The 21,267-nt window shown below is 39.2% G+C and overlaps 1 protein-coding gene across 2 annotated transcripts in view; it reads left to right on the forward strand.

Moving 5' to 3' along the window:
• CSMD3 (CUB and Sushi multiple domains 3) overlaps positions 1-21,267 on the forward strand; it is a 1,215,628-nt gene that overhangs the window by 563,891 nt on the left and 630,470 nt on the right. The window lies entirely within an intron of this gene.

The following is a 21,267-nucleotide window of genomic DNA, read 5'->3' on the forward strand; positions in this document are numbered from 1 at the left end:
GAGATCCATAAATACTAACCCAGATAAATAAGAATTCAGGATATGTGGGCATAAGTAGTGAATGTAGTATAAGGATGGTTGATAACCGGGATGATAACATACTTGCCCTTGTGGCTGGAAATAATTTTTTTCATTTTTATGAAGGAAACCACTTTATGGATTGGAATGTCTGTTCCATATGTTTTGGTGTTATAGGACAAAGCAAGAAAATGACTTTCCCAGCTTCATCTCAATTTCAAATGCTCCAGTTCAGTTAAGTAAGTTTTCTATAGAAGAAATTCAACAAAGTTATGACAGTTTAGATATGTGAGATTCTTTTGTTCACCATAGGAGAATAGAGATCCCTAACACTTTAAATATTTTATTGTGAGCTAAAATTAGTGAAATCTGAAATGTCTGGGATAGGTAAAATGATGCAGTTGAACCAAAAGGCATGGTGTTTCCTGTGAATGGCACCTGTCTTATTTGGGTCTTGTCATCACAGACATACCTCATGAATCACTGCTTAATATCGGAGTCTTATGACTCAAATTCAGGAACTCTGGAATCAGTTTTGAAGACCTGACATCTAAACCATTATTTGGAGTTCTGCATGCACTATCAGACACAGCCTATATAGAGATATATGTCACAGTGTTGCTCTGTTATATATTCTTTTTTCTATTCTTTTTTTAAATCTCCGGTATGTAGGGTGAAACCTTGACTCCACTGAAGTCAATGGTAAAACTCCCATTTGGAGAACTTCTGGCCCCATTGAAGCCAAAGTATTTTAGCCCAGTAGTTCTCAAACTTTTTTTCCACTTGAAAATTGCTGAGGGACGCGGCAGACCACTTAATGATCTTTCCAAATGTTGTTTGTGCCGTTAGCTAACTATTGTAACGTGTTTTAGATAAAAGCACTATATAAAAAAAAACCCTTAATAATAATTAACATTTTTTGTTCTACAAATAAAAGCGCACAACTCATATTTTAATATCAGTAGTCTTATCTTTCTAATATGAAGTATGTGCCCTCTCTCCCCCACTGGAGTAGCCCCCGAACTGGGGCTGGGAAGGAGTGGGGGGTCTCTCCCTGGCAGCCGCAGCCCTGGAGATGGGGAAAGTCGCCTCTTTCTCTGGCTGCCGCAGCCCTGCACATCCCAAATTCCCCTCACCCCCTCTTCTCACCCCACTACCCTCTCCTACCTACCCCTTATTCCATCAAGGTCACCACCTCATCTTACATGTGCATCTTCTCCAGGGTCTAGGCACCTAATTAGTAGAGCCATGCCTGTGCGTCTCCACTAATTAGGTGGGTGGCTCTTCATTCTCTCGTGTGTGGCTGCCCAGGCGCGCAACTTAGAGGGAACTATCTGTGGACCACCTGAATGGAGCTTGTCCGTGGACCAGAGTTTGAGAACCTCTGTTTTAGCCTATTGTATCCTAAAGAACAGAGACAGATTTTGCTCTGCTCCCTAAAGGTGGTGCATCAGGCCACAAGAGGATCACCTTATTTAGGGGAATCTCTGATTGTAAGAGCTAGTATAACAGCTCTGATGCCATCTTTCTCCTGTTTAGGGGTAAGGGCAAAGAAAGGGGGCATGCCCAGTATTTCCCTATGGTCTGTTAATCTTGAGTTGCCACATTGGATACTCAACACAAACTAGAACAATCTTCAGACTCCCCTCAGTTTCACAGCAGGACCAATCAGTGCACAGCTGGCCCAGAACTACAAATCCATATTTACAATACCGTCTTCCGAGGTGTGCTGTGTACTCCTCTACTGCAATCAACAATCTACAGGGAATTTACAAATCTGTGCAATTTTCAGAATATAATTTTAAAGTTACCTCAAAGCAATTACTGGGTTGGCAACTGATGCATTTTATTTACTTTAAATGTATTTATAATTTTAGAAGAGATTTAATATTTTCATTTGCACTGTAAGTGTGTATGTGTGTTTTGTACCTATAACTGCATCTCCCAAATATGTTGCTACATAGTTAGTATCTACAAAATAATGTACATACATTAGGCATAAAAATATATCTATAAAAATTAGATAGAGGGGAAGACAGCAACTATGAGGCATGCCAGGCTGAAAGAATCTTTAAAATCTATATATTCTGATTACATATCTAAAAGGTCCATTCATCTGTTTCTTGCACATCATACTGTATCACTAAATACATTACTCCTTGGCTCCCAAGAAGTAACTCAAATGAAAACCATGCTGTATGTATGTGGAGAAGTATGATATACCAGTACAGACATCTTCAGTGACTTTTTTGGTATGAATAATTTAAGCTGCTGATAATATTTTATACCAGTGAAGTACAAATCAAAAGAATTCTTTATTGCGGGGGGGGGAACCTGCTGTGTGAAGATAAAGAGTTGGTATATTTTATTAATATTTCTACTATGAGAAAGAAACAAAGAAATTTATTAATATTTAAGGCAACATTATATATATATATATATATATATATATATATATATATATATATATATATATATATATATATCACCACTAAGTTCTGCAAAGTGGTCAAGTAAAGATAATAAAATTTGTATACAAATGTACTGAGAGAAAGATGAAGACATAAAAATCACATGAAATATCTTCTCAAATTTCTATATGTGTGTGTGTTAAACGTTAATAGGCCTTCACCTCTACAGTTTCTCTGAGATGGTTCTTTTTTTTCCTTCATGAAAATTTCACATGTATATGTGTATGTCAGTCTGTCTAGTACATGTGGTAATGTAAAGTGTCAAAGCTAAAATCCCTTTATTAATATCTTTGGATTTTCTTTGATAAAATTTTCCAAAACCATTCAGCATCTCTCAAATGGAACGTATGTATTTACAGTTTTTTGCACTGTGATAGCCTCATGACACATATCTCATTTTCATAAGCATCCAAGGGTATAGTAATTATAGTCTTACAACAACACATTCATATATTGCAGGACACGGTCTGAAAGAGCAAACAGTGAGTAGGCAGTTTGTCTTTTTATTCTGACCAGGTGTCTGTGGCATGCAATTTTGTTCACGAATAGAGGATGCCTTTGAAGGCACACTACCTCTGAAAAACTTGATCCAAAATGTTATAAGTAGAGTTCCAACAGAGTGTCTGAAATATTATTCCAGAATACACTGCCATCTTACAGTGTCACAAGTATGCTGCAGTTGGTCTAGTGTACTCAGCAGAATATTTAGTTTGTCAGTTAGTGCCAGATTGTGAGCCCCTAACCCATTTGGTTAGCAGGAGTAATCCTGTTTACTTCACTGGGACTACTCACATGAATAACTGCTCACCTGTGTGAGTAAGGGCTTCACAGTCTGGCCTTGAACCTCATTGTATCTGTTTCCTTGTCTGTAAAATGGGGAGAACAATACTTAAAATAAATACCTCATGGGATGTTGTGAGGATTAATTAAAGTTTTCAGAGTGGCTTGAAAGTACAAAATGTTGTTTCTTTTATTCTGACATGGGGTAATGAGATATGATACATTTACATTTAAGTGCATTGTAGTGCTACAATTTGACTAAGTTTTAAAAGCTGAAAAAAACATGATCTCTGTCTTCACTCTTCCTATGACAAACCAGCTGCTTGTGTAACAGTTCCTCCCATTCAACAGATGGAGCCAGAGTAACTAAGTTTTGATGCCATTGCATTCATTAGGTTCTAGCCAGCTTTTAGACTTGAGATGTTCCATTTTTCAGTGGGTGGGGACAATTCTCTTTCCAGCTGATTAGCTGAAGAGTAAAAAAGTGTTATCTTCTGCCTAGGAAAGACCCAGTCACACTTATGCATGCAGCGTAAGTGAGGCACCATTTCAGACACTGGCAGGCATCTCATAATCCCAAACTTCCACATCAGACCTTATGTGCACTAGGCAATCTCTAGCAAGTGTACAGTGTACATTCTGATCAATGATAATAGATAAATAACACAGGAGACATTCACCTACTTGCTTTAAGGAGTGGGGGATTTCAATTTCCTGCACTCAGTATCTGCAGCATCTAGTACTAGCACTGCTTGTATGTATTCAGTTCACGTACAATATAGCAGTTTTTGCTAGAGCTGATTACAGCCATAGTCCCACGTTCTAAGAAATTAAATTACCATCTCCTGAATTTATAGAATTATTATCATCATGAAAGTATTTTACACTGTTATAAATGTTGGCAGACTTTTTGTACTGCACTGGTTAATGATAAAAGCCCATTCCATATGTTCTATTGTTTCCATAAATGGAGGACTAACTGTGTCTACTGCTGCATTTGATATAACCATCATTGCAGCTGTTCTTTAACCTTGTTTCAGAAAACTGGTACTTTTATGTTCATTTTTTGTGGCATAAAATAAGTGACACACAGAGCAAAATTCCAGACATTGTGAAACATCCATGATGTGCCATTAATATGCATGTGATATAAAAAAATCAACAAAATAAAATGAAATAAATTATGCACAGACTTGTAGAGCATAACAATGCACGGGGCATGGAGGACCATTGAACACAGGACATTAGCATTAGCAACAGTTTAGTATAGATGAACTTGATTTATGATATGTTTCAAATATCCTACAAGACTTGATATACTTACTTACCACATTTTATCCCTGGTTTATATTCAGAGAAATTTAACTGGTTTCTGTGTTTTAAGTAATCATACTGGTTTGTTGTGTTCCTCTGCATTAACTTCTCCAGATTTATAAGACTCATTGGTACTGAGTTAAAAAGACTGCTTCCAGCTCTGTAGCAAGGTTTGGTTATAATCCTGTTTAGGTAAATCAGCTGCTAGCTTCTTAATATACAAGAATAGTTATAATACTAGAAGGAACAATCCTCTTATATTTACATTGATGATTTTCTGGAAGTTGTTGTGAAACTGGATCTAGAATAGTGCAATAATTTATATTTCTTCCAGAATTTTAAGTGAAGGGTGGGTCGGTATTTGTCGTTTTGTCCATTGGAATTATAATTTATTGTTATGCACAATTTAATGCACCATTTTACAGCTTTGAGAGAGTTCTAACTTAATGTGAAAAGTATTTGAAATAAGAAGGAAATTCAAGATAATTGAGAACTTTAAATTTAATGTAATCTTCAGGATAAAGGCTGGGTAGACCGAGATATATTAGACTTTTCTTCAGCTAATGGTCGAAAGATGTCCAGTAATGCTATATGAGAAGTACAGGTAATTGAACAATTTGGAATAAAACTTGATTTCTTTGACTCAAAGGAAAAATGTCATGAAAAACTGTTACGATTGAGAATTTAAACACGTGAGTTAATAAATATCTGTATGTATACTTTAACAGTATACAAAGTAATTGATTATTTTTCAACTACTTTGTATGTTAAATATATGTCTTAACATGTCTAGTGTGTGAGATATCATGTGTCCATTATCCTCTCCCTAAAATCTAAACGTGTTGTTGTCCTGGATTCCAAAAGGATTTGGGTACTTAACTCCCAATTTATGTATCTACATCCCAGAATCAGGCCACACTGGGATTCAGGAAACCCCCTTTCAGCTGCCCCCAAACTCAGTAGGCACCTATACTTCTTTGCACTTTTTTGGGGGGTGGGGCGGTAAAAAAAACATAGTTACTATGTTTCTTCATCTGCCTATGTGCACTGGAGCCCCGCGCCGGGTATCCAGACTCCTATTGCCCAGAGTAATGGATGAACTCAGAGAAGTTAGGTGTTCCTTTGCCTAACTCGCTTGTGGAGCCCAATCTAGTAAGTGTGCTTAGACTTCGCCTACTAGATCCGTCCCTTATAAATGAACGTGCACAAAAAGAACAGGGCAGGGATGAGAGGGACCTCACACATATCTTTTAGCCAGAGGTTAGAGTAACCAGCTAGGTTTCAGAGTAGCAACCGTGTTAGTCTGTATCCGCAAAAAGAACAGGAGAACTTGTGGTACCTTAGAGACTAACAAATTTATTAGAGCATAAGCTTTTGTGGGCTACAGCTCACTTCCTCACCTAGGTTTTGGAAGACTCCCGGTTCAAGACCCTTCTCCCACTCAGGAGAAGCCAAAGCCCAGCCATGGCTAATTCACTGGTGATCTCTTTAGTAAAAAAGTGCTAATTTCTTACATTTCTGTGAGTCCAAAAGAGAGAGGAAAAGAGAATATCTGTTTAGAGGAGAAGAATGGAAATACCTGAGTTGGGACAGGAGATATTGAAAGTAGCATGAAAGATCTCAGGGAGTTGTGTGATTTGTTTTTTAAATGAGAAAACTAGAAAGCCACATTTAAATAAATCTATTCAAAGATGCAACTAATTTCCTGAGCACCGTCTCACTAATTTCCTTTAGGATTTGAGGGAATATCATCTAGAACATCTCACAAATTTTCCCAACAATTTCCACAGAATCTGAGGGAGGGAAATTCTACAGAATCTGGTAAAATCTCTCTCCGATTTCCAATACTTTTACTCATTGCTAAAATATTCAGTTTATTGCTTCCCTAATAGATGTCTGATGTTCAGCAGAAGGGCCCTTTTGCAGTGTACTCTATCACAATGACTATTGGAAGCTTAATCATTTTATTCCATTGACCTGTGGATATTAAAAAAGTGCCTGATTATTTTAATTTACACTTCTGGAAACAAGATTGCAATATGCAGTGTGTGTCTTTGCAAACTGCCTGTTAAAAAAGTGTCAGTTTGGGACTAATGCTTAGAGATTTCATGGTTTAACTGTTTTTTAGGAGATGACACGTCAGTTTCAGTAGTAATACAAAAAAATAATTGTGTTGTCCTGTTGATGGACCATTCCCATTGCTTGATATTTGAAATTTAAGTTTTGTGTGCATTTGTCTTGATGTTAGATTATTGGGTCCCCCCCCATCCACTATTTCCATGGGCAATTGATGGTAGTTCTTTTATCACCATTTGAACATAGTAACTGCTCACAATGCTTGTTAAAGTCTACTCTTTTTTGTTTTTACTTTCCAGTTATATTATTTTGACCTTTATAAAGGTTGAGACAGCAACAGTAGGAGGCAAAAATGAAAGCTGCTTTCCCCTTCCTCTCTCAGCTAATGGGCTGCATTAAACATACTCAATTTCAGAGTTCCAACCATAGTATTCTATTTATAAATTTAGTATTCTTTAATGTTAGGCAAATATAATATTTTTAGTGATAATTAATATTCCAACTATTCTTGTGACAAGTAGAAACAAGAATATGTTCATCTCCATTAGTAAAATAATTGAAGCTAATATTTTGCATAACTCCATTTTCAAGTCATTTACCTACTTAAGGCAGATAATAAGAAAATTAGAGAGCTCATAATACACAGACAATTTGCTGAGTCTGGCAGTGTCTGTACACATTAGAAAGGTTAATCGTCACAATCACAAGAGGTTAGCAACTAAAATTTAAATGAAACCTTTAATTCTACACAATAAACACTGAAATCTCTGTTTTAGGTCTCCGTCTACGTTACAAGGCTAGGTGTATTTTTGTATCTTCTTCATGGCACTCTTATGTAACCTAATCACAACAACCTCAGTCTGAGTTGTATCCACACTGCAGTTTTTAAGCACAGGCAAAGGTTATTATTTATATTATCTTAGTATCTAGGTGCCCTAGGCAAGGCCCAGGACCCCACTGTGGTAGGCACTGTGCAAACAGAACAAAGAGTCCCTGCCCCAAGGAGCTGCCAATCTAAGTGTAAAACAAGAGACAATAGATGGAGACAGACAGATGGGGGTGTACAAAGAAACAGTGAGAAAATTTTAGGGTGGGTAGGTGGGTGAGGTGTTTTTCACCAGGTCGAAGCTGGATTGAAGGGAGCTGAGGACTTCTGCGGTATTTCTGAGCTATGAGGTGGATTGGGTTGGCAGGGTTCAGTGGTGGGGAAATGGAATTCAAGGATGAATGAGGTGAATTGGGGGTAAGGAGTGTGTGTGGTGGAGGAGTGAGTCTGTACTGGTAGGGTGGAAAGAGAAGAAGGGGAAAAGTTAAAACTAGGAGAAAAGAGTAAATGGGGCTAAGTGATAAATGATTTGTTCTAACCCCCACATCTTTTTACTGGAAAGTTTCTCAGTTTTCATTCTGAAAAGAGGGGTAACAGAGGGGTTAGGGTGCCATTTTTCTTTACCAGCCTCCATTATATCCTGCCAAAATGCTTCTCCTTGACGTGCCTGACTATTAGTTTTTCATTTTGAAAATATGATCAATCTGCAGAGAAGGATATGATGGAAGTGAATAATTCCTACCAGTCGCTCCACCAGTTGTTTTGGGCCTCAGCCACTACTGTATATCCAAGGAGGTTGGATAAGGCGAGTGCAGCAGTAGGTTAGTTTACTGTACACCATCTTATTAATTACTTTTCCAGCTATCACCCTTCCACACTTTTGACATGTAAGTCACACTGATCTTTGGAGTGCCAAATCAGTGCAAGCAAACCTACTAGTACTTTCCCACACCCATTCTCTGGTCAATATACCCACAAGATGTAACTTATGACACTGTTCATGGCATCACTCAATATAGTCCAGAGACTATGATGGGGATGCACCAGCCCACTCATTTAAGGTAATTAAGACACATTTTTGTCCTTTGACAAAGTTTGAGAAACTTTGGCAGGTGGGCTTTGGTACCTTCCTCTCTACTTAAATCCATGTCATTGCTTTGGTGAGTAATCTTTTCTAGAAGATTGTTCTATTGCAGTTATATTGTCCCTGGCATCTCTCCGAAATTGCTGAGAAATGGAGCTATTTGTTTTTGTTTTCTGTTTGTCTGAATGACTCTTTTAAAGACATGTTACGTAATGTACAATCTGACTCCCACTGTTGGCTGTGCCACATAGGAAGCTCCAGAAGGACTGTGCCTCCCATATCCCTTCAGCTTGCAGGAGGGGAAGTGAAAAAAGCTTCATTGTTCTTGCTTCCTGCAGTGTCCCTGGCCAGTTTTGCAGTCCTGCATGGGATTAAACAATGACCATGACTCCTCTCCTTTATCTTTAAGGTGATTGTTACTTCCCAGAGTTACAGCAGGGAGTCGTCCATGTGTACACTGAGGGCAGGGATTGCTGTTGTATCTGGGTGCTGCATGTGAAACACAAATAGGGTAAATCTATTCTAGCCCTGGCAACTGTGTAGAGGTCCAGGCATCACCTGGTCTTTGAAGGGCAGTGATTTTGTCCTCTTGGCATGTGTTAGATCACTCTTAGCTGGCATTTGTTATTGTGGAATTGGATTTTCTTTTTCCTTACTGTTTAGAGCATCCCTATCTCTATTCATCTAGTCTGGACTTGAGTAATCGCACTTCTCATGCTCTCCAGACCAAACCCATGTCAATTTATTTGTGGAATTCAGTAAATTGTCATTTGCAGCAAACCATACCAATACATTTCACAGAGTTCCAAGCATTTTGTTAGCAAATTTCTCATGCAACTAGTGAATTGGGCTAATGGCTCTTGCTAAAAAAAAGCTTTCTCCCAATCTGTATTTAAAAAAAACAAAAACAAATACCTGTCAAATGCCATTAGATTTTTTAGATCATTTCCAGTAAATACTAACAGAGAATAAAACTACATTCCCAAAAGTTACTACCTGTGATACATCCTCATTCTTGAGATCATAGGCTAGATTATCAGGGAGTAAATCCCCACAGCTTCATTGTGGTCAATGGAGTTATGTCAGTTTATACCACCTCATGTTCCCAGTGTGAAACTGTGTGTGTGTGTGTGCGCGCGCATTTGTATGTGGCAAAAATTTCCATAGCTCAGAGTTTTAGATTTATTGGTCCAAATTCTCTCAAGTGGGGAAATGTAGCTCTGGCTTGTGTGATAAAATTGGTGATGCAAGTGATTATTTTGGGGGATGGGTAATGGGGAAATTGGATTAAAATGGGATTGAAGAAAAGAGAGGGGAAAATGATTGAGGGAAGACTGAGAAAGAAAAGGAGAATGAAGGAGGGGAGGAAGAATGAGGCAGCAGGAATACTGGGCAAGTGATTAGAGTAGAGTTCATACAATTATTTTTCAGACAATGTTTTCTTGTTTTTTGACAGAAATACTCTTAGATTTCTGTTTTGTTCTGGTGGCCTTTTTAAGCATCAGCTCTGCCATGTGTTCTTCAGTCTCAGCTCATATCTTTTTGTTTGTTTTCTATTTATCACAAAGTTATTTGTGAGCAAAGTTTATCAATCTCTTTCATAATGTCCAAAGCTTTAATTAGGTTGCCATGAAATCTGCTCTTTTATCAACTATCTTGATCTTTCCCTATAACATAACCTCTAGTAATACAATTTATTACCCTTGCTTGCCTTTGTTATTTTTTTAATCACTGCTGCTAAATGGGTTGAAGGGTTCAGGGATTTTTCAACACATGCTCACAGATCTTTTTTCTGGTTTGTATTCTGCAGCACCCTTTTCTTCCAAATATCCTCTTTCATATGTATGATTCTTTGCTCCAGCACTTATTTACTTTTAATTGCATTCCCTTCCCATTAACCTGGGTAATTAAATGGACTAAGTCTTTCAGATGTAAGCATACTTCCCAGTTCATTGATAGCAAAATAATGAATAAAGACAAAGTAAGACACAAATGACAAAAATTAAAAGGAGGGATAAAATGTTAAGAATATTCTGTACATGGAGCTAATCTTTCTATTTTTAGAATATTTTCATTAAGTATATCATCATTTAGTAATGCAGATGCAGTAAAACATGCCACAAAAATGAGTTATCATGCTACAATAGAGAGAATATATTTGAGCCCAAATTAGGTTCATTTGACAGTTATGGATCAAAGTAGATGAATGATGAAACACAGATGAAGCAATACTCTCAGGGTATTAGAATCTCATAGTTAATTTGAACCAGCAGCTATAGTGTAAATTTAAGCATGGGCCAAATGCACCAACAAATGCAGAATGAATGAACTTGAGTGCACTGAGTGGAATTTTCAAAGGGGCCTACGAGTGGTAGGTGCCCAGATCCCCTTGAAAATCTATGGGTAGTTGGGTATCTAACCTCAGTAGGCTCCTTTGAAAATCTCTGCCTAAAGCCCTCAGAAATGGGAAAAATTCCATAGTGAAAATAAGAGGTCAGTGGCTTTAGTATCTCCCACTGCTCTTGGGAGTTATAGCAGCTCTATCTGCTGCATTGCGGAGGTCTCTTCACATGGAATTCATGACATGGGATGGGAAGGTAGCCTGGATGACACCTCCATCTAAGAGCTGAGGGGGCTTAGATGCCTAACTCCCAGACTTGCAGAGTTAGGCTTCATAGCAAGTTACAAAACTCCTGCTTGGGTATCTCATAATCCTCTAGGTGCCTAAACTCATTTGGCACCTAATTATTCAATGTAAAATTTCCTTAAATGCCTATGTTTCTGTGTCTGGTAATGCACCATTGTGCCTCACTCTAGGGTTTTGGATGCCTGTCTTATACCAAAGCCCCCAAATGATCCATTAACCAAGAGAAGATAGGTATTTGCTGCCTATCTTGGCTTCAGGGCACAATCTAGTAGGCATACGCAGTGGCTGCCTGCCAGATCAGGTCCCATTCAGAAGCTGGCTGGAGGAGAATCCAGGGCTTTCACTTTCAGCTCAGTGGTTAAAGCATGCACCCGATATGTAGGAGACTTGGGTTCAATTCCTCGGAAGAAAGGATTTAGACAGGGGTCTTCAGTCTGTCAAGAGAGCATTCTGAACACTGAGCTATAGGATATTCTGATGTGGGGCTCCCCTCAGTCATTCAAATTAAAGCTGTTCCAATGTATATAAATAATTAGTCATGGTGGAGAGGGATTGGACCCTATGTGTCTCACCTTCCAGGTGAGTGACCCAACCACCAGGCTACAGAGCCATTCTCACTCACTGTTGCCGAATGACTAAGTTTTGTCCAAAATGGAACAGCTTCAATAAGAGAAATTGAAGGAGCCTCGACATCAGAATATCCCATAGCTCAGTGGTTAGGACACTCTTCTGACATGGGGAAGACCCCTGTTCAAATGCTTTCTCCCCCTCAGGCAGAAGGGGGGATTGAACCTGGGTCTACCACATCCCATGAGTATTCAACCACTGGGCTAAAAGTTACAAGGTGGGCACTGCCAGCTGATTTGTGTGGAGTAACGCAAGTGCCTTCATTCTCACAAGAAACAATTTAGGTATCTAAACCACCTGACTCCAGCAGAGGAGTTCCTGATGTGGATCACAAACAGAGAGATGCACCTTCCTGCACCCCGGTTGGGCACCTATCCCTCTTATCAGCATCTCCCATTGGCTAGCTCAGGTAGCTCCCAGGCTAGTGTGCTGAAGTTTTTTTGGATCCCATCTGTAGGTACCTATCTCTCCCCATGCATTGTATAGGGAGTCCAGATGCCTAACTCAGGCTTTGCAGATTGCAGTATTGTTTTTCTGATTTTCTAGGCACTTAAGTTACATTCTTGTTTAGGATGTAACCTCGTTATTAAGGAAACACTTAAGCATGTTCTTAAAACTCATTGTAGTACTTCAGGTAATTAAGTATTTTCCTAAATCAGGGCCTAGGTTCTGACCATACTGAAGATGTTGGGAAAACACTCTTCAAATTCAATTGGACCAGGATTGAGTGTACAATAAATGCTGGAGACAACTCAAAACTGAACCATTGGTTCCAATCTGTTTGACCGTTGGGGTTTAGATAAAATGAGAGCCTGATCCAAACCATTCCAGGTTTTTGCAACAGTGACAAAACATTCTGATGAACAAGATTATGCAAAACCACCGACTGGTTTTCTAATGAATGATGGTATCAATATATCTTTCACTGAAACTACTAGTTTTATAGTAATCAAATATATTATTAACACAGTTATTTTGATAGTGGGAGCCGTGTTTCTCTGGAAAATTACTGCTGAGGTAAAGCCTATCAATCAAACTACAGGACTTCATTAGGCTTCATAATCTGACATAAATATTCGTCATATCTTGACTGGGAAATAGTCAGTCATCCTCAGCAAAAAGCAATTAGCCATTCTGAGAAGATATGAGGAATATAAATATAAGCAGGACACATTTTCCTTTTCTTATCTTGCCTCTCTTTCCCCAGTGAACCAGACAACCAGAAATTTCCACTTGATTGACAACAGGAGGGTGGGTTTCAGACTTCAGCCAGGTTTTTTTAGATCAGTGGTTCTCAGCCAGGGCTGTGCACACCCCTGGGGCACGCAGAGGTCTTCCAGGGGGTACATCAGTTAATCTAGATATTTGTCCAGTTTTACAACGGACTACATAAAAAGCACTAGCAAAGTCAGTACAAACTAAAATGTCATACAGACAATGACTTTTTTATACTGCTCTATACACTATACACTGAAATGTAAGTACGATATTTATATTCCAATAGTTTATTTTGTAATTATATGGTAAAAAATGAGACAGTAACCTATGTCTCAGTAATAGTATGCCTCAACACTTTTGTATTTTTATGTCTGATTTTGTAAGCAAGTAGTTTTTAAGTGAAGTGAAATTTGGGGTACACAATATAAAAATCAGACTCTTGAAAGGGATACAGGGCCACTGCTCTAGTTGATCCTGTTTCTAAAGTTTAACAGCTAAAACTTGTGACACAAGCCACCTTGTTCCTTTGAAGTTGAGTATTTTCCACTGAATGCATCCGATGAAGTGAGCTATAACTCATGAAAGCTTATGCTCAGATAAATTTGTCAGTCTCTAAGGTGCCACAAGTACTCCTTTTCTTCTTGCTGCTACTTGTGTATTTAGACTGATTCATCCCCTGCTTTGTTGGTCAGTATTTTCTGATTTAGTCTCACTTGCAAATCCATGACAGACAGGAATAAGATCTAGAACCAGCAGTAGGTAGCAGGAATCAGAGTACAGCTACCAAGCCTTTAACCTAAGCTGGTTCCCAAGGCAAGAAAGAAATCTGTGCCTTGGGGAAGTTTTAACCTAAGCTGGTAAGAATAAGGTTAGGGGGTCTTTCATGCAGGTCCCCACATCTGTACCCTAGAGTTCAGAGTGGGGAAGAACCTTGACAACATATTAGTAAGGATCCTTTTGTTCACGCGTATTAGTTAAGAATATTAGTGTATCAAGAATCGAACGGGCAAACAAGACCTAAAATTCTATCTCATGCAAAAATACAGACCTGAATCCTACATTGTCACTAACACTCCTAACAAAGGGCAGGATTCTCTATGAATAAGCTTGGAGCTCTTTTTTTTAATATTCACTGAATATTACAAGCTACTTTGTTACAGGCATTATATATAAAATGATTTAAAATAATAGTTGTGACCCTGATTTTTCTGCATAAACATGAGTGATATAATTGAAATGTTAGTCCCATTTGGAGTGATCTTCTGGGTAGATACAGGTTTGGGACTATACTAAGGACCCAATCCTGCAAATACTTATGCACATGCTTTGTTTTAAACATGTGAGTAGTTCCACTGATGTCAATTATTCTACTCATGCTGAAATTCAAGCACGTTGTTTTTAGGTATAGGGCAAAAGGTGCACCATTGCATCTCTCTCAGCAGCCAGCACTTTGGATTACAAATACACATTTAAATATGAATCTAAGTGTTGGTTGATCAGAACTATGGGGCAGGTCTCATTTACACTGCTGGCACTTTGTTCTGCTCTGCCAGTGGAAAGGGGAGCTAAATTGGGTTAATTATAACTTACGCTGAGTGTAAATGAGAATCAGACCCCCATATTTGACCAACGTTTACTTGGTTTCCTCTTCCACAACTTGATCTATGCATGCTGTGTTACCCACACATATGGGATTGGGGGTTGATCAGGTCTCAGGCTGACAGCTGATCTGACTATCCAATGGATAAAATATAGAAGACTAGCACAGCTTCCACTGAGCCTTTTTTTGGGGGGTTGGGGGGTGGAGTTTGGTTTTGACATTTGTTCTCAGAAATCTTGCAAAAGATACTATTCAGCCAAACGCCTGAACTAACCTCAGATTGTATGGTCTTAATGACTTTAGTCAGTTAATGCCACTTGACTTCCACTCTCTCTGAAATTTACAGTTCCATCAGTTATTTGAACAATACTATGGCCATATGTTACCCTTGACCCATGCGTGCAACTTCACTAAAGTTAAAACACCTCCAGGTTTAGTCAGTAAAGAAAAAGCACATTCCTTAGATGCTGTAAATCTACTCAGGTGCTCTACATTAAATCCAAATTGACATGGATAATTCATTAGATGGTTAGTTGGTTCCCTGCGAGCACATTTTGATAAACTGGATTTTGGAGATATAAAAGACTATCTTTCATTTTCACTGTAATATAGTTGAAACAGCTGATGGTAGCACTTTTTTTTCCTCTAGGGGCAAGGGCAGTATTGGGTAGTGCTTGCTGACTCTAAGAACTGTCTTTATAGTTTTCCATTCATAAAATAAAATGTAATCTAGAAATCACTGCTGCATTTTTGTTTGGCTACTGGCCGTTGTGGAGATATTAACAGCATTTTTCTAATATTCACTTCATCCTGTATTTTTGAGAGAGAGGAAATTATGGTAGTAGGAATTGCAGTGATTAAGACTGCCTATTAAATGCTAATGTTCCCCAAATTTTTCAGCCAATTAAAATAATATATATGGTTATCCTTTTTAATGCGCTCTTAGTTTGACAACAATGCAGTACTTGACACCAATTATCTTCAATGATTGACTATTTAAGCACCTAGTACACAACAGATGTAGATTTATGTACATATATGGGTGAGTATATATAGTAATATATATTTGTGTGTGTGTAAATATTTATGTAGTATATTGGTTTTATTAACACACATTTGGAATGGCTCTATTACCCAGTGGCAAAGTCCCAGGCGAGTTGTCCAGACCTTCCAAAACAATTGTGAATAAAATCTTAATACCTAGCTCTTATAGAGCGTTTTTCATCATAGCTCTCAAAGCACTTAACAATTTTTTTTTGTATTGATCCTCACAACATTCCTGTGAGAGAGGGAAATGCTGTTATCCCATTATACAGATGGGAAACTGACACACAAAGAGGCTAATTGACTAGTTCTGGGTTACACAGGAAGTCTGGAGTGGAGCAGAGAATAGAACCTGGGTCTCTCAAATCCTAGGCTAGTAGCCTAATATTTGAATTATAATGCCACATTGTGCACACACATGATCATGTATGAGTTATCTATTCTTCCTTATGCGATTATCCCTTGATGCGAAGATGATGTCTGCCCAGGGGGTTCATTGGTGGGTTTTTAATTTATATGCCACATATATAATAAAAAACTATTTTGGAAACATTGTGAAGGGAAAAAAATACTTCCTTCTACCCCATCCCTGCCTGTAAAAGCCAGGTGCCCTAGCTGTTATGAGCCAGATGGAGTTGGAACTGGGGTCCAGCTTTGCACCAGTCTGGCAATGTAAAATAACTAAGATGCCAATTTACCTGGGTTCTTTTTAATGGAGAATCCCTTAGCCAATATTACAATCAGACAAAATCTATCCTGTAGCTGCACCTGGCAAGAACTATATGATTATGACATTTTGATATTTGTGGTCGCAAGTTGGATTTAACTGATTTTTTAAAGATGATCCGTATGCAAATCGTTCAGGAAAGGAAAGTATGCAGGTGGCTAGGGACTTGCTTCTCAGCAGTAACTTATGAGCAGGCCATGAGGCCCTCTTCGGCACCCAGTACCTCTGCATATCGTCTGGCCCCTCAGACAAGTTTAGAACCAGAGAAAAAGTTCTCACAAAAGGGACCGTAGCTTCTCCAGAGATCGGAGAGATTCATCCTCCTCTTCCAGGATGAGTGCAGACTGATACTCTGATTCTTCCGGTATGCAGGATGGAGCTGAGCCATCTGCCTGCTCTCTGGTACTAAGGTGATATCAATTAGATGCTGCACCATTTGACTCTGATACCATCCTTGGGACAGCTGTTGAATCCAGTACTGATGACATCAGCACCATCAGTTTCCGTGCTACTGGTGTACCAAGCAGCGTCAGACCTCTCTGTTCCTGACTCCCCAGTTATTCAGGAAAATTGAGCTGCTCCTGTGTGAGCCTCAGCACTGCCTGGATTAGTTGTAGACTTGTCTCAATTGTCTGCATCATCTTCGGCACCACCTCAGAGTGGGCATCTGAGGTTTGCCTCCTTATCTGTACTGAAGGGTCTGTTGGCACAGTCACTGTCTTCAGTACTGAGATGATTGTGGTACAGTCCACATCTACAGGATTGGTCCTGATCCTGGGTTTGGTGCCATCTTCTGTTTTGGTATTGAGTGGGAGTGTGATGCCCCTGCCAGTCCTCAAATGTTGACTTCTTTATCAACCTTGGCATCAATGCAAATGACATTTTCAGCTTCAGATGAGGCTGGATGTTTACTCACTCCACCTGGGATGACTCCCTGTTTGTCTTTGGATGACTTGGGGAGGGGTTGTCAGGATTAAGCTCGGGGGCATCCTCTCAATCTCCCTGGGCTTTGAGACACCATTCTCATAGATTGTCAAGACTTCCTATGGATTGAGATTGAGAATGGTCTGTGGAGAACAGAATGTTGAGGTCCATTTTAGGAGAATGGCGCATTCTGGCTATCAGTCTGTTTGCAACAAAAAAACAAGAAGTGTCATCGGTTTTGCTCCTGAGCAGGCCTCGGTCCTGGCTCCTTGAGGTATGTCTTCCACCTGATTTGGGGATCAGAACTTCTATATTCCTTCCCTCCAATCCAAATCATCCACTTGCCATTTTCAAACTGAACCTGGATCATGCCAGGCTGATTCTCATTGTACCAGGTTGGCTGAGACTGTTGGCTCTCCAATCTCTTCAGTTTATCAGTTTGACCACCAATATCTATTCCTCTTTATCCCAACTTAGTGTTCCAGAACCATGGTCAGGGCAAGCAGCACCTCACTGCATGGATGCTACATGGATAGGTGAAGAGGAGGAATGATGTTTGGAAGCAATTCAACAAGTGTTACTTAATAGAAGGAAACCTTCCATTTGGCCAAATAAGTAGACCTAGTAGATGCAATTTTCAGTTTGGTCACTAGCCTGGGAAATTCAGCTAATGCTAGCCTGAATTCGGGACATTTCGGGGTACCTGTTGTGCCTTCAGTCTTCTGGTCTTTCACTCATTTTGTTAAGGGTTCACTTTAGCAGCCAACTCGGTGTTTCCTCCGTCCATCCAAGGCAAGTCAATTTTCTTGAACTCCATGGTAATGAGATTTCTAAGAAGAGTCATCCGTTTCCTTGTGGGACCGTAACACTCTTTAGCTGCCTTTATATGAGGCCTCCATTTGAGCCCTTGGAACTTGCTCTTTTGTCCCTCCTGTGCCAGAAGACAGTCTTCCTTGTGCTGTAACATCAGCAAGGAGAGTAAGTGAGCTGCAGGGCTTAACCACAGAATCCCTGTATATGCAATCTTTCAATGATAAGGTGGCCCTTCAGTCATATCTAAATTTTTTGTTGAAAGTGGTTTCACCTTAATCAAATTATTTACTTACTGGTGTTCTTTCCTAAACTGAACTCAAATACAGATGAACAGTGACTTCACACATTGCTTATGAGATGGTGCTTAGCATTTTACCAAGAGAGAACTAAGCCTTTTCAGGCATCACCTGGTCTTTTTGTCTACTATGTGGATCAAATGAAGGGTCAGGCTATGTCTGCAAAGATGATTTTCAGGTGAATAACTTCCTGCATTATGACAGCATCTGAAGTAGCTCAGACCATACCTCCATAAAGATTATGGGCTCATTTGACTAGGGCCCAAACAATGTGGATAGTTCTCCTCAGTGATGTTTCAATATTGGACATTTGCAGGTCTGCTACCTGGTCTTCAGTACATATTTTTACCAAGTGCTATGTAGTTACCACTGCATTTAGGTCAGATGCAGACTTTGGTAAAGCAGTACTGAAGTCATTGTTTAAATAGACTCTGAGCCCCTCCTCCTGTCAGTACTGGGTGTGAGTCACCTGAGTGAAATAAATGCTTGCAACCACTTGAAGAATGAAAAATGTTGTTCTTGTTGTTATATTCCATGAGCAATTCTCCCTCCCCTTTTCATCTCAAAGAAGAATTACAGTGCATATAGGTAACCGTTTATTTCCTGAGTTTATAATGCTTGGGTTTTGGATAATTACAATAGCTGTATAAGGTATTTTAGCCCAGATTGCTGATATGAATTCTTGATCTTAATTCAATCTTAACATATTTTTGTCTGGGAATTTCCAAGGTTTTTTAACTTACAAATTGCATATATGAGCCATAAATGAGGAACTCAATGAAAATGTTAACAAGTGATATCTCTAATGATTTGAAGATATGAAGTATCAACTTCAAATCTGTTTATTAATTTTTCAGCTTTTATGGTCAGATTCACTGTCTTTTCTTTTGGCTGTTTTACTCCACTCTAGAAAAGCCAAATGAGACAGAGTATATTGGCCACTGAAGCTGAGTTTAAAGCTGCTTTGCTTGGCAGAGTAGTGTAAAGCTCTTGTCCTGCAAATTTCCCCTGCCTCTTGCATCGTCCTATAGTCCCCTGCATTCCCTCAGAAATCCTATGTTCTTATTGTCCTTTATATTTCCCTGAAACACATACCAGTTTTCCTCCTCCCTCCATTACCAACTACACTTCCCCCCCCCACACATCAGTTTCCTCTTCTGCTACTACATTAATCCATGGATGCATGTGCACACACATGCCCCTGTTTTCTGTTCCCTACAGCCCTCTCTCTGGAATAGATTTGGTACCTTCTGAAACAAAATAATTAGGGTCAAAGGTAATTTTTTCCCATTGTTTTTCATTTCAAGTTACTCTCAGCGGGGTTTGGTGCATGAAATTATCTCCTTCAGAAAACACATGGAGTCCTATTGAAAATGGTCACCACCTCCAAATGCTCTTAAAAGGCACGAAGTCAAGCTGTCTCGGAGTGCTGGTGGCCTCTATCATTTTAGGAGAGGACACTCAATCACATTCAGAGCAACGGTAAAAATATGCCCTTTTCATAATAGTCATCTAACTAAGGGCAGCTCTGGCTTCAGTTTTGTTGAGAACAATGGGAAGATGACAGCCATTTTGAAAGATGGCATTTTTCTTGTGGAATCATTTGGAGCAGAACATTATCTGACAGCTGCTGCTGAAGGAGAAATTATCAGTTCTCTTTCTCCATATATACAAAACCAGTCCCCTCCCCCCCAAAAAAACCACCCACACACCTTAAAATGTAACCTTTGCACAAGAGTTCAATTATTTTTAATTATATAGGAAGTTTGAGGTACCTGTGTTATTTCCTTTTTTTTTTTAAATGTAGCTTAAGCAATTGATGGAGAAGGTATGCTGCATTTTTATGTAACAAAGTGGTTGAATTACTGCTTTAAGTTCAAAACTCACCTCATCACTCAATATGGAGCTGACAGTTGTTCTCCATAATATATAACATGCATGCTGCACATAGTTAACTATCTGTCATACTGGAGTTTAGAATACACAGGCTGTCATAAATATAAAGGGAAGGGTAAATACCTTTAAAATCCCTCCTGGCCAGACGAAAAAGCCTTTCACCTGTAAAGGGTTAAGAAGCTAGGATAACCTCGCTGGCACCTGACTAAAATGACCAATGAGGAGACAAGATACTTTCAAAAGCTGGGAGGAGGGAGAAAAACAAGGAATCTGGCTCTGTCTGTGTGATGCTTTTGCCGGGGACAGAACAGGAATGGAGTCTTAGAACTTGGTAAGTAATCTAGCTAGATATGTGTTAGATTATGATTTCTTTAAATGGCTGAGAAAATAAGCTGTGCTGAATAGAATGAATATTCCTGTCTCTGTGTCTTTTTTGTAACTTAAGGTTTTGCCTAGAGGGATTCTCTGTGTTTTGAATCTAATTACCCTGTAAGGTATTTACCGTCCTGATTTTACAGAGGTGATTCTTTTTACTGTTTCTTCTATTAAAATGTTTCTTTTCAAGAACTGAATGCTTTTTTCATTGTTCTAAGATCCAAGGGTTTGGGTCTGTGGTCACCTATGCAAATTGGTGAGGATTTTTACCAAACCTTCCCCAGGAAGTGGGGTGCAAGGGTTGGGAGGATTTCGGGGGGGGGGGAAGACATTTCCAAACAACGTTTTCCCAATAAACCCAGATAAACGTTTGGTGGTGGCAGTGGAAGTCCAAGGGCAAAGGGTAAAATAGTTTGTACCTTGGGGAAGTTTTAACCTAAGCTGGTAAAAGTATGCTTAGGAGGTTTTCATGCAGGTCCCCACATCTGTACCCTAGAGTTCAGCGTGGGGAAGGAACCTTGACACAGGCAT

The sequence above is a fragment of the Lepidochelys kempii genome, chromosome 2 (genome assembly GCF_965140285.1).
Source record: "Lepidochelys kempii isolate rLepKem1 chromosome 2, rLepKem1.hap1, whole genome shotgun sequence".
NCBI lineage: Eukaryota > Metazoa > Chordata > Testudines > Cheloniidae > Lepidochelys > Lepidochelys kempii.